The following is a 10,355-nucleotide window of genomic DNA, read 5'->3' on the forward strand; positions in this document are numbered from 1 at the left end:
GGAGTCTCTTGGATTGATGCGTCGGCACCATAAACTTTAACTTTCTTTTGATAAAGATGAAACTTTTTTTTATAAAGATGCAGATACTTTTGTCGGCCACTTGAAAGCTTTAATAAGTTACTTTTTCTTTGACAGAGATTTTACTCCTTTTGAATAGGATGTCTTAGCAGGAACATTGCTAAATCTTCTAAACTAAGTAATCTCTTTTGTTGTTATGCTTTGTTTGTAGCTAGTGAAATTGATTTATTAACAACTTTTACTACATATTCTTCATTTATTTCTAAAGAACCCTTTTGTTTAATTATCCGTGACTCTAATTTTGACATTTTCCAAATTTCTTTAGCATCTTGTTTTGGTAAATCTTTACCTTTCCAATTTGCTAATATTTTTTCTACTTATTGAAATTTGAAGTTCTTTCTTTTTATTTTGTGAACTTGATTCATCTTTCTCTATCTTCGAGTTTGAACTTTCTCATATGAATCGACACAATCTAAACCTAAAGGGGACCACCTAATTGAAAACAATACAAAACAAAACAAAGAAGTAGTAATTTTTATTTAACCAAAATAAAATCATTCACAAGAAAACTTACAAGATAAATGTTGTCTGGTACAACCTTTTGAATAACTAGATCCACTTTTGAATAATACACTTGAATAAAGTTCTAGACTTCTAAGTCTAAGAACAAATGGAAATTTTTTATAAGGTGATCGCTGAGGGTACACTCAAAACCCATATGGGATGAAATGTATGTCTTGGTGAGGCAATGCTGAACAAATGAGAAGGCTTCCCTTTTTACAGAGAAGCGTTGAGAGCTTCAAATAATTGAGGCTACAATGTGACTAAATTCTAATAGAGAATCTTTTAAGGACTTGCTTTAAAAATTTAAACTGGAGTGCCGGCTGCTTTTCATAAAAGATTGAGTCTTTTGGACGAATGCATCAACACCACAAACTTTGGCTTTTTTTTTATAAAGCTACAGGTACTTTTGTCGGCCACTTGAATGTTTAAATAAGTTACTTTTTCTTTGACAGAGACTTTACTCCTTTTGAATAAAATGTCTTAGCAGGAATATTCTTTTCTTCCTCCTTCTGCATAAAGTCGCACCAATTGCCAATGTCAAAATAATAAAGATTGACGTCTTATGGGGAACCTGGAGAGCTGTAGAAAGAATGGTCTGATGAGTTTGAATTATCTGAATTCAATTGAACAATTATTTTGAGCATTTTAGCCTTAAGGCTTTTGGACTTTAATTTCTTTGAAAAACATGATGATAAAGTTTCGTCTTCCAAAACTATCTACTTGCTTGAAAAAATCTCCTTCGCCTTGTCTTTTGAACTTGATGCTAGATAATCTTGAAAAACAGGCAAAACATGTTATCACATACTTCTTAAGCCACACAATTTTTATCAAATATTTATAATATAATAACCGAAGGCAAAATATCATATTTCATTTTCACATACTTTAAATCAACAATTCATTTCCCAAAAATAACTGTTATAATTTATTTCCCTTGTAACGACCTGCCTATTTTACAATAATTTTTTTTTAAAACATAATAATCCTGATAAAACGTAATCAACCTAGATCCATGGGTACTAGGAATATACCTGAAACAACACTGATACCTAAGCAGCGAGAAACGTAAAATCATATACATATCAAATCATCCATTCAATACATTACCAGAGTTTTACTACAACTGTCATATACATACACACATCCCAAAATATCCAAAAAGTGCCCTAGGGTCCCCACCCAAAAATCCGTCAGACCCTAGCAAAATGGCTTACCCTTCAGACAAGATAGAACAGTCGAACTCTAACGCTGCGAAACTCTCTATCCGCTCTTCTATCTGGGGCTTCTGAAAATGTTTATATAACTAGGGTGAGACACCCCTTAGTAAGATAAATAAGCTAATATCAATGTGTGGCAACATGAGTATTTTCGTGTTATACATATAACAATACATAAATCATATTTGATAAAAATGTCTGTATTATATCTGGAAAAACATAATTTCTCATAACATGGTATATCATACCGAATTTCTATACATGAAAATCATCTCATATAACTATACATGAAATAACACCTTAGATGGATAGCTGACTGGTGTCATGTCTTACCCCCACATGACTAGGTTGTGCAGCCCGAAGGCGAGACCTAGCAATGGCTGGCCGACCACGCTAGATCAACATAAGTCTGTAAGTACGATAGGTCTGCCCCTCTTGGTCCGGACACCAAAGGGACGCCTGCACTACCATAAAACCACATCAAATTTCGATCTCCCACTACACCTTACGGCAAGTGGTAGCACTAACATATACATGATCGTGATCATATAACTACGGTACCGTACTTCATGAAAGTCTAAACCAAATCATCCAGGTTCTAAAAACATATAGTATATTTCCAAATAATAATACATGGTTATTTCACAATAATATTTGTCGTGTTAATATTTTCATGAAACCTTGCATAATATATCATATAAAATTCACAGCTCTTACGTCGACATTTTGTATCTTGTAAATCACAGCCTTACGCCAGCATAGGATATCATAAAAAACCCTTGGCCCTTACACCAGTATATCATATAAAACCTCGGCCCCTAAGCCGACATATCATAACATACTGAATCATTAAATTTCTGTACTGTTTAACATAATATTTAAAACATAGTTCCTATACTGTTATAGAGTTTTTCCTGAAAACTGGTAATACATGAATATTTTGGGAAAACATAATATTTCATCATCATAATTTCCATGGTAAATGTTACTCATGCCACACAAAAGGATAATATTCAGAATATAAAATGTGTTCTAAAATCATATTTCTGATATTATACATGAAAATCATATTTCTGATCAACAACATTATTTCCAACATAATTCTACAATATACATATTTACCTGAAATTAAATGCTTTAAAAATAATAAATATATTTTCATAAGAAAGCTGACTTAGTTTATCCTCTTATCTGATTTATGAAAAAACCTATGAATTACTCCAAAATCACACCCGTGTGGTCCCCAGCTTAATACCTTGAAATTGATATTTTCCTAAGAAAACTTCAGTATTATCTTTCCTAACACATTCTTCTTAGTCCAAAAACACCAAAAACCTAATAAAACTGAAATTAACTAACTTACCCAAATGTTGGGATGGTTCCCAAATTGGCCTGACCTACAAATCACTTTAGCAGATGTGTAAAGAATCTTCCCAGGAGTGACGTGGCGGCTTCCGATTGTTGAACCGGCAAAGAACGGTGTCGAAATCAAAGAGAGAAGGTGAGGGAGCCAAAGTTGAGAGAGAGAGAAAAGGGTTTGCCTGAATTTCTCGCAGAAAATCAAATTTGAGCCTATTTATACACCAGCCTTCGTCGACGAGGCCCATAAGAGAGTTCGTCGATGAACATTTACTTATCGTTGACGAATTTTAGGCCCTGCAACAGCCCTCTCGGTAATTTCTCGTCAACGAGACACGTGGCGTGCGACGAATCTAGTAGTGAGTTCGTTGACAAGCATTGTAATTTCTCTTTTTGAATTTCCTTTTCTCCCTCTGTTATTATTTAAAATACTATAATTTTTTGGGTCTCTACATTCTCCCCCCCCCCTTATGAAATTTCGTCCTCGATATTTACTATTTGTATTGACACCATCCTTTAAAGAAAAGTAGGTACTTATTTTATTACTTGCCCTCACTTATGGCGGAGGAATACCGTGGTTACATTCAAGGTTCTAGGATATTACAATACACATAAAATAAAATTTTCCCACAAACAAAATATTATCTACTACCAGAAATTTATTACATCTAACTAACCTGCACAAAAGAAATTTTACATATTCACTAGTAACTTTTCCTGATTACCGCTGATTCCCACTGAAGAGATACGGGTACTTCTGTCGTATTTGTTCCTCAATTTCCCATGAAGCCTCCTCTATCGCATGATTCCTCCACAAGACTTTTATTAAAGGAATCTTCTTATTGTGCAATTCTTGTTCTTTCTTGTCCAAAATTTGGACTAATACTTCCTCATAAGCCAGAGTATCCCTAAGCTCAATCTCACCATAACTGATCACATGGGAGGGATCTGGGACATATTTTCTCAACATGGAAACATGAAATACGTTGTGTATTTTGGACAAAACGGGTGGTAAGCCTAGCCTGCAGGCAACTGACCCCACTCTCTCAAGAATCTCAAACGGGCCAATAAACCTAGGGCTAAGCTTACCTTTCCATCCAAATCTCATAATTCCCTTTAATGGAGCTATTTTCAAAAACACGTGATCTCCAACATCAAACTCCAATTTCCTGCGATGAGTATCAGCGTAACTCTTCTGTCGGCTCTAAGTTATACTGATCCTATCTTTGATGAGCCGAACTTTATCATATGCTGCTGCACTAGCTCTGGTCCCATAACTCACCGCTCACCTAACTCATCCCAGTATAGAGGAGAACGACATCTCCTACCATAGAGCGTTTCTTAAGGTGTCATGTTGATGTTGGCCTGATAGTCGTTATTGTACGCAAACTCTACTAGTGACATATATTGGGTCCAACCACCCCCAAAATCCAGCACGCACGCCCGCAGCATATCTTCCAATATATGAATCATCCTTTCAGTTTGGTCATCCATCTAAGGATGAAACGACGTGCTAAAAGATAACTAAGATCACATAGCCTCTTGTAAAATCCTCCAAAACTGTGACGTGAAACGTGGGTCTCGGTCTGACACTATAGACACTGGCACACCATGAGAATGGACTATCTCCTGAACATAAATCTCTACCAGTTTGTCCATAGAGTAGTTGACTATAATAGGAATAAAGTGAGCGGTCTTCGTCATTCTATCAATGACCACCTAAATAGCATTCTGACCATGTGGTACCGGTGGTAAACCCGTCACAAAGTCCATAGATACATGATCCCACTTCCACTCTAGGATGTAAAGCAGCTGCAACTGCCCCACCGGCCTCTAGTGCTTAGCCTTTACTCGCTGGAACATCAAACAATGTTGTACGAACTCGATAATTTCCCTCTTCATGCCGCTCCACCAATAAGACTCTCGCAGATCCCTATACATTTTAGTACTACCTAGATGAACCGTGTATAAGGACTTGTGAGCCTCCTCTAAGATCGTCCTTTTGATGTCCATATCTGCAGGCACGCATAACCTAGAACGGAACCTCAAGGCCCCGTCATCAGAAATACTGAATTTATCTCCCTGTCCATCCTGCACCTTGGCTATCAACTCTGCTAATTCTGCGTCTTCTCTCTGAGTTGTCTTAATCATTTCCTGTAGAGTTGGATACACTACCAGGCTGGCAATAAATGTCTGAGGATCACTCTCTACCAACTCTACACCGAGTCTCTACAGATCCATCTGAATCAGATGCTGAACCTCCATGGCTTCCAGTGTTGGTCTTACTGATTTCATGCTCAGAGCATCAGCTACCACATTTGCTTTCCCTAGGTGGTAACTAATAGTACAGTCATAATCTTAAATAAGTTATAACCACTATCTCCGTCTCATGTTCAGCTCCTTTTGAGTGAAGAAGTACTTCAAACTTTTGTGATCAGAGAATATCATACATCTCTCATTGTACAAGTAATGCCTCTAAATCTTTAACGCGTGTACCACTACAGCTAATTTCAGATCGTGGGTAGGGTAGTTCTTTTCATACTCTTTCAACCGTTGGGAGGCATAAGCTACAACCCTACCACGCTACATTAATACACAGTCAAACCTTTTCAAAGTCGCGTCACTTTAAATGACATAACCATCACCCACTGACAGAATGATCAACACTGGGCCGGTGACAAGCCTCTGCTTCATTTCCTGGAAACTTTGATCGCAATCATCATCTCATTCAAACCTGACATTATTCCTGGTCAGACGCATGAGAGGTCCTGATAAAGCTGAAAACCCCTTAACAAACCGACGGTAATAACCCGCCAGTCCTAAGAAACTTCTAATTTCTTGAATGTTCTTCGGCCTTTCCCAATTCAACACTATCTCAATCTTGCCAGAATCCATTGAAATACCATCCCCTGATATAACATGCCCCAGAAATGACACTTTCTTTAACTAAAATTCACATTTACTAAATCTGGCTTACAACTTCTTTTCCCTTAGCATCTGAAGTACCAGTCGTAAATCGTCTATACGGGGTCGAGGATACTTGTTTTTTATTGTCACCTTATTAATTTCCTTGTGATCTATACACATTCTCATAAACCCGTCATTTTTCTTTACAAATAACACTGGAGCTCCCCATGATGATACACTGGCTGAATAAAACCCTTTTCCAGCAAGTCTTGCAACTGACCCTTTAACTCTCCCAACTCTGTTGAAGCCATTCTATAAGGAGCTTTAGAGATCGGTGTCATCCCGGGAAGTAAATCAATAATGAAATTTACCTCGGGGTTAGGAGGTAACCCAGGTAGATCTTTTGGAAAAACGTTTGGAAATTCCTTAACCACTGGTGTATTGCCCAGTTTCAATTCATTTCCTGATGCCTCCTTTACAAAAGCCATAAACCCCTGACAACCATTCAAGAGTAATCTCCTCGCCTGTAGAGCTAATACTAACTATGGCAGGAATTGCACACGCGATCCTATAAACCTGAATTCTGGTCTTCTCGGAGGTCTAAATATTATTTCTTTCAAACGACAGTATATACTAGTGTAATTGGCTGCCAACCAGTCCATACCAAAAATTACATTGAGCCCATGCATAACCAATACTATCAAATCAACTCGCAAGACTTTTCTCTGAATATCAACTAGACAACCTCAAAGCACTCTACTACACCTCACTACTGACCTTGTCGGTGTAGTTATTAATAGTTCGGTGTCTAACAACTGTATTTTTGCCCCAAATAATCTAATACACCCCATAGACACAAACGAATGTGTGGCTCCTGAATCAAAAAATACAATAACTTTAAATGAAAGCATGTTAATGATACATGTTACTGCATCGTCAGCTGTCTCAGCATCTCCAAAGATCAAAGCATAGACCCTCACTTGAGTTACATTCCTCTGCTGGCCTCCACGGGGCGCCTGATAGTCGCCTCGGTACGGTCTGGGAGCAGGAGCGGTATCTGGTGGTGTAGGGCAATCTCGCACCAGATGTCCCTGCCTACAGTAGCGATAGAAGACGACTCTCCCCACTCGACACTCTCCCAAGTGTCTCTTTCCACAAGTCTAACAGACAGGAAAATTCTACACCATCTGCAACACATAAACGCCAGTATCTTGCCTTTGTCCTCTGTCATAGTTTCCTCTTCTCCACTTACCCTTCCTAGCTCCATGTTGGAATCCTGAAGGGGTAAATCTCTTCTTTTGTCCCTGCTCCTTTGCATCCATGCGCTCACTAGCCTCAGCCAAAGCTGCTTTGTCAACTAACTTAGCAAAATCCTGTATCTTTGGCACTACCACATACTTGTATATTTCTCGCCTCAATCCTCTTTCAAACAGTCTCGCCTTATTTACTTTATCAGGAACAATATACGAGGCAAAGTGGGATAGCTTTATAAACCGCGCTGCATACTACTAGACCGACTACTGTCTCTGCTTCAAATTCAGGAACTCTTCCACTTTAGCTTCCCTGATAGTGGCTGGAAAATATCTGTCAAAGAATAATTCTTTAAATCGGTCACATGTCATAGCTATCAACATCGTCCTCTGCTACTCCATAAGTCTCACAGCAGTCCACCACCTCTCAGCCTCCCCTATCAGTTTATAGGTGGCGAAGAGGACCCTTTACTCCTCCGTACACTGTAATACCGCCAAAACTTTCTCGATTTCCTGCATCCAATTCTCTGTGGCTGCAAGATCAACTCCTCCTGAAAATTTCAGAGAATTCATATTGGTACATTTATCTATCGTGCACCCATGGCCTAAAGAAGAGCCTCCTTGCTTTCTGGAGCTCCTAGCGATTTCAGTCATAGCCTGCTGAGTTACGCTGTGTAGTACTGCATCTGAATCAGTACTACCTGCACTCGAAGGCCCTGCACCCTCACTACCACTCGCATGGGTACTACCCCCTCCAGGATCCATCCTGAAAAGACAATAAACATGGCTTAGAGACCCTATTTACTCATCTAACTAAAATCTCCTATCTTGACATCCTTGTCTTATTTCAAGATCCAATCCTAAACTATAGAAACACAACCCGACAATAGTTTACTATGATTTTCCAGAAATCGTCACCCCAGGAAAAAAAACAAAAACCACCACGGAAGTCCTACCTCTAGACTATAGAATAAAACCTTATATTCTTTCCCTAACTCTGGTATCGTTTCCGCTGCATTCTAAAGTTTACAGAACCTAGCAACCTAGGCTATGATACCAAACTGTAACGACTTGCCTATTTTACCATAAATTTTTTAAAAAAAATATAATAATCCTAATAAAACATAATCAATTTGGACCTATGGGTACCAGGGATATACCTGAAATACAACACTGATACTTAAGCAGCGGGAAACGTAAAATCATATACATATCAAATCATCCATCCAATACATTACCCGAGTTTTACTACAACTGTCATATACATACACACGTACCAAAATACCTAAAAAGTGCCGTAGGGTCGCCACTTAAAAATACAGACCCTAGCAAAATGACTTACCCTTCAGATAGGGTAGAACATTCGAACTCTAACATTGCGGAGCTCTGTCCGTTGTTTTATCTGGGGCTCTTGAAATGTTTATATAGTTGGGGTGAGACACCTCTCAGTAAAGGAAATAAATTAATATCAGTGTGTGGCAACATGAGTATTTTCGTGTTATACATATAAAAGTACATAAATTATATTTGATAAAACTGTCTGTATCATATATAGAAAAACATAATTTCTCATAACATGGTATATCATACTGAATTTTTATACATGAAAATCATCTCACATAATTGTACATGAAATAACACCCTAGATGGATAGCTAGCTGGTATCATGTCTTACCCCCACATGACTAGGTTGTGTGGCCCAAAGGCGGGACCTAGCAATGGTTGGCCGACCACGCTAGACCAACATAAGTTTGTAAGTACGAAGGGTCTGCCCCGCCGGGTTCGGACACTAAGGGGACCCCTACACTACCATAAAACCACATCGACTTCCGATCTCCCACTGCCCCTTATGGCAAGTGGTAGCACTAACATATACATGATCGTGATCATATAGCTACGGTATCGTGCTTCGTGAAAGCCTAAACCAAGCCATCCGGATTCTGATAACATATAGTATATTTCTAAATAATGATACATGGCTATTTCATAATAATATCTCTCATGTTAATATTTTCATGAAACCTTGCATAACATATCATATAAAATTCACGGCCCTTATACTGACATTTTGTATCTTGTAAATCACGGCCCTTATGCCGGCATAGGATATCATATAAAACCCTTGGCCCTTACACCAGTATATCATATAAAACCTCAGCCCGTACGCCAGCATATCATAACATACTAAATCATGAAATCTCTGTACTGTTTAACATAATATTTAAAACATAATTCCTGTATTGTTATAAAGTTTTTCCTGAAAGCTGGTAATAAATGAATATTTTGAGAAAACATAACATTTCATCATCATAATTTTTATGGTAAATATTACTCATACCACACAAAAAGGTAATATTCAGAACATAAAATCCGTTCTAAAATCATATTTATGATATTATACATGAAAATCATATTTCTGATCAACAGCATTATTTCCAAGATAATTATACAATATATATATTTACCTGAAATTAAATGCTGTAAAAATAATAAATATATTTTCATAAGAAAACTGACTTATTTTATCCCCTTACCTGACTTATGAAAAGACCTACAAATTACTCCAAAATCACACCCGTGTGGTCCCCAACTTAACACCCTGAAATTGATATTTTCCTAACAAAACTTTAGTATTATCTTCCCTAACATATTTTTCTCAATCCATAAACACCAAAAACCTAATAAAACCGAAATTAACTTACTTACCCAAATTTTGGGATGGTTCCCAAGTTGGCCTGACCTACAAATCACTCTAGAAGATGTGCAGAGAATCTTCCCAAGAGTGACGTGGCAGCTTTTGATCGTTGAACTAGAAAAAAACGGGGCAAAAATTGAAGAGAGAAGATGAGGGAGCCGAAGTTGGGGTAGAGAGAAAAGGTTTCCCTGAATTTCTCACAGAAAATCAGATTTAAACCTATTTATACACCAGCCTTCGATGACGAGACATGTCACTTCGTTAACGAGGCCTAGAAGAGAGTTCGTCGATAAACATTTACTTATTGTCGACAAATTTTAGGCCCTACAATAGCCCTCTCAATAA

The sequence above is a fragment of the Malania oleifera genome, chromosome 5 (assembly GCF_029873635.1).
Source record: "Malania oleifera isolate guangnan ecotype guangnan chromosome 5, ASM2987363v1, whole genome shotgun sequence".
Taxonomy (NCBI): Eukaryota; Viridiplantae; Streptophyta; class Magnoliopsida; order Santalales; family Ximeniaceae; genus Malania; species Malania oleifera.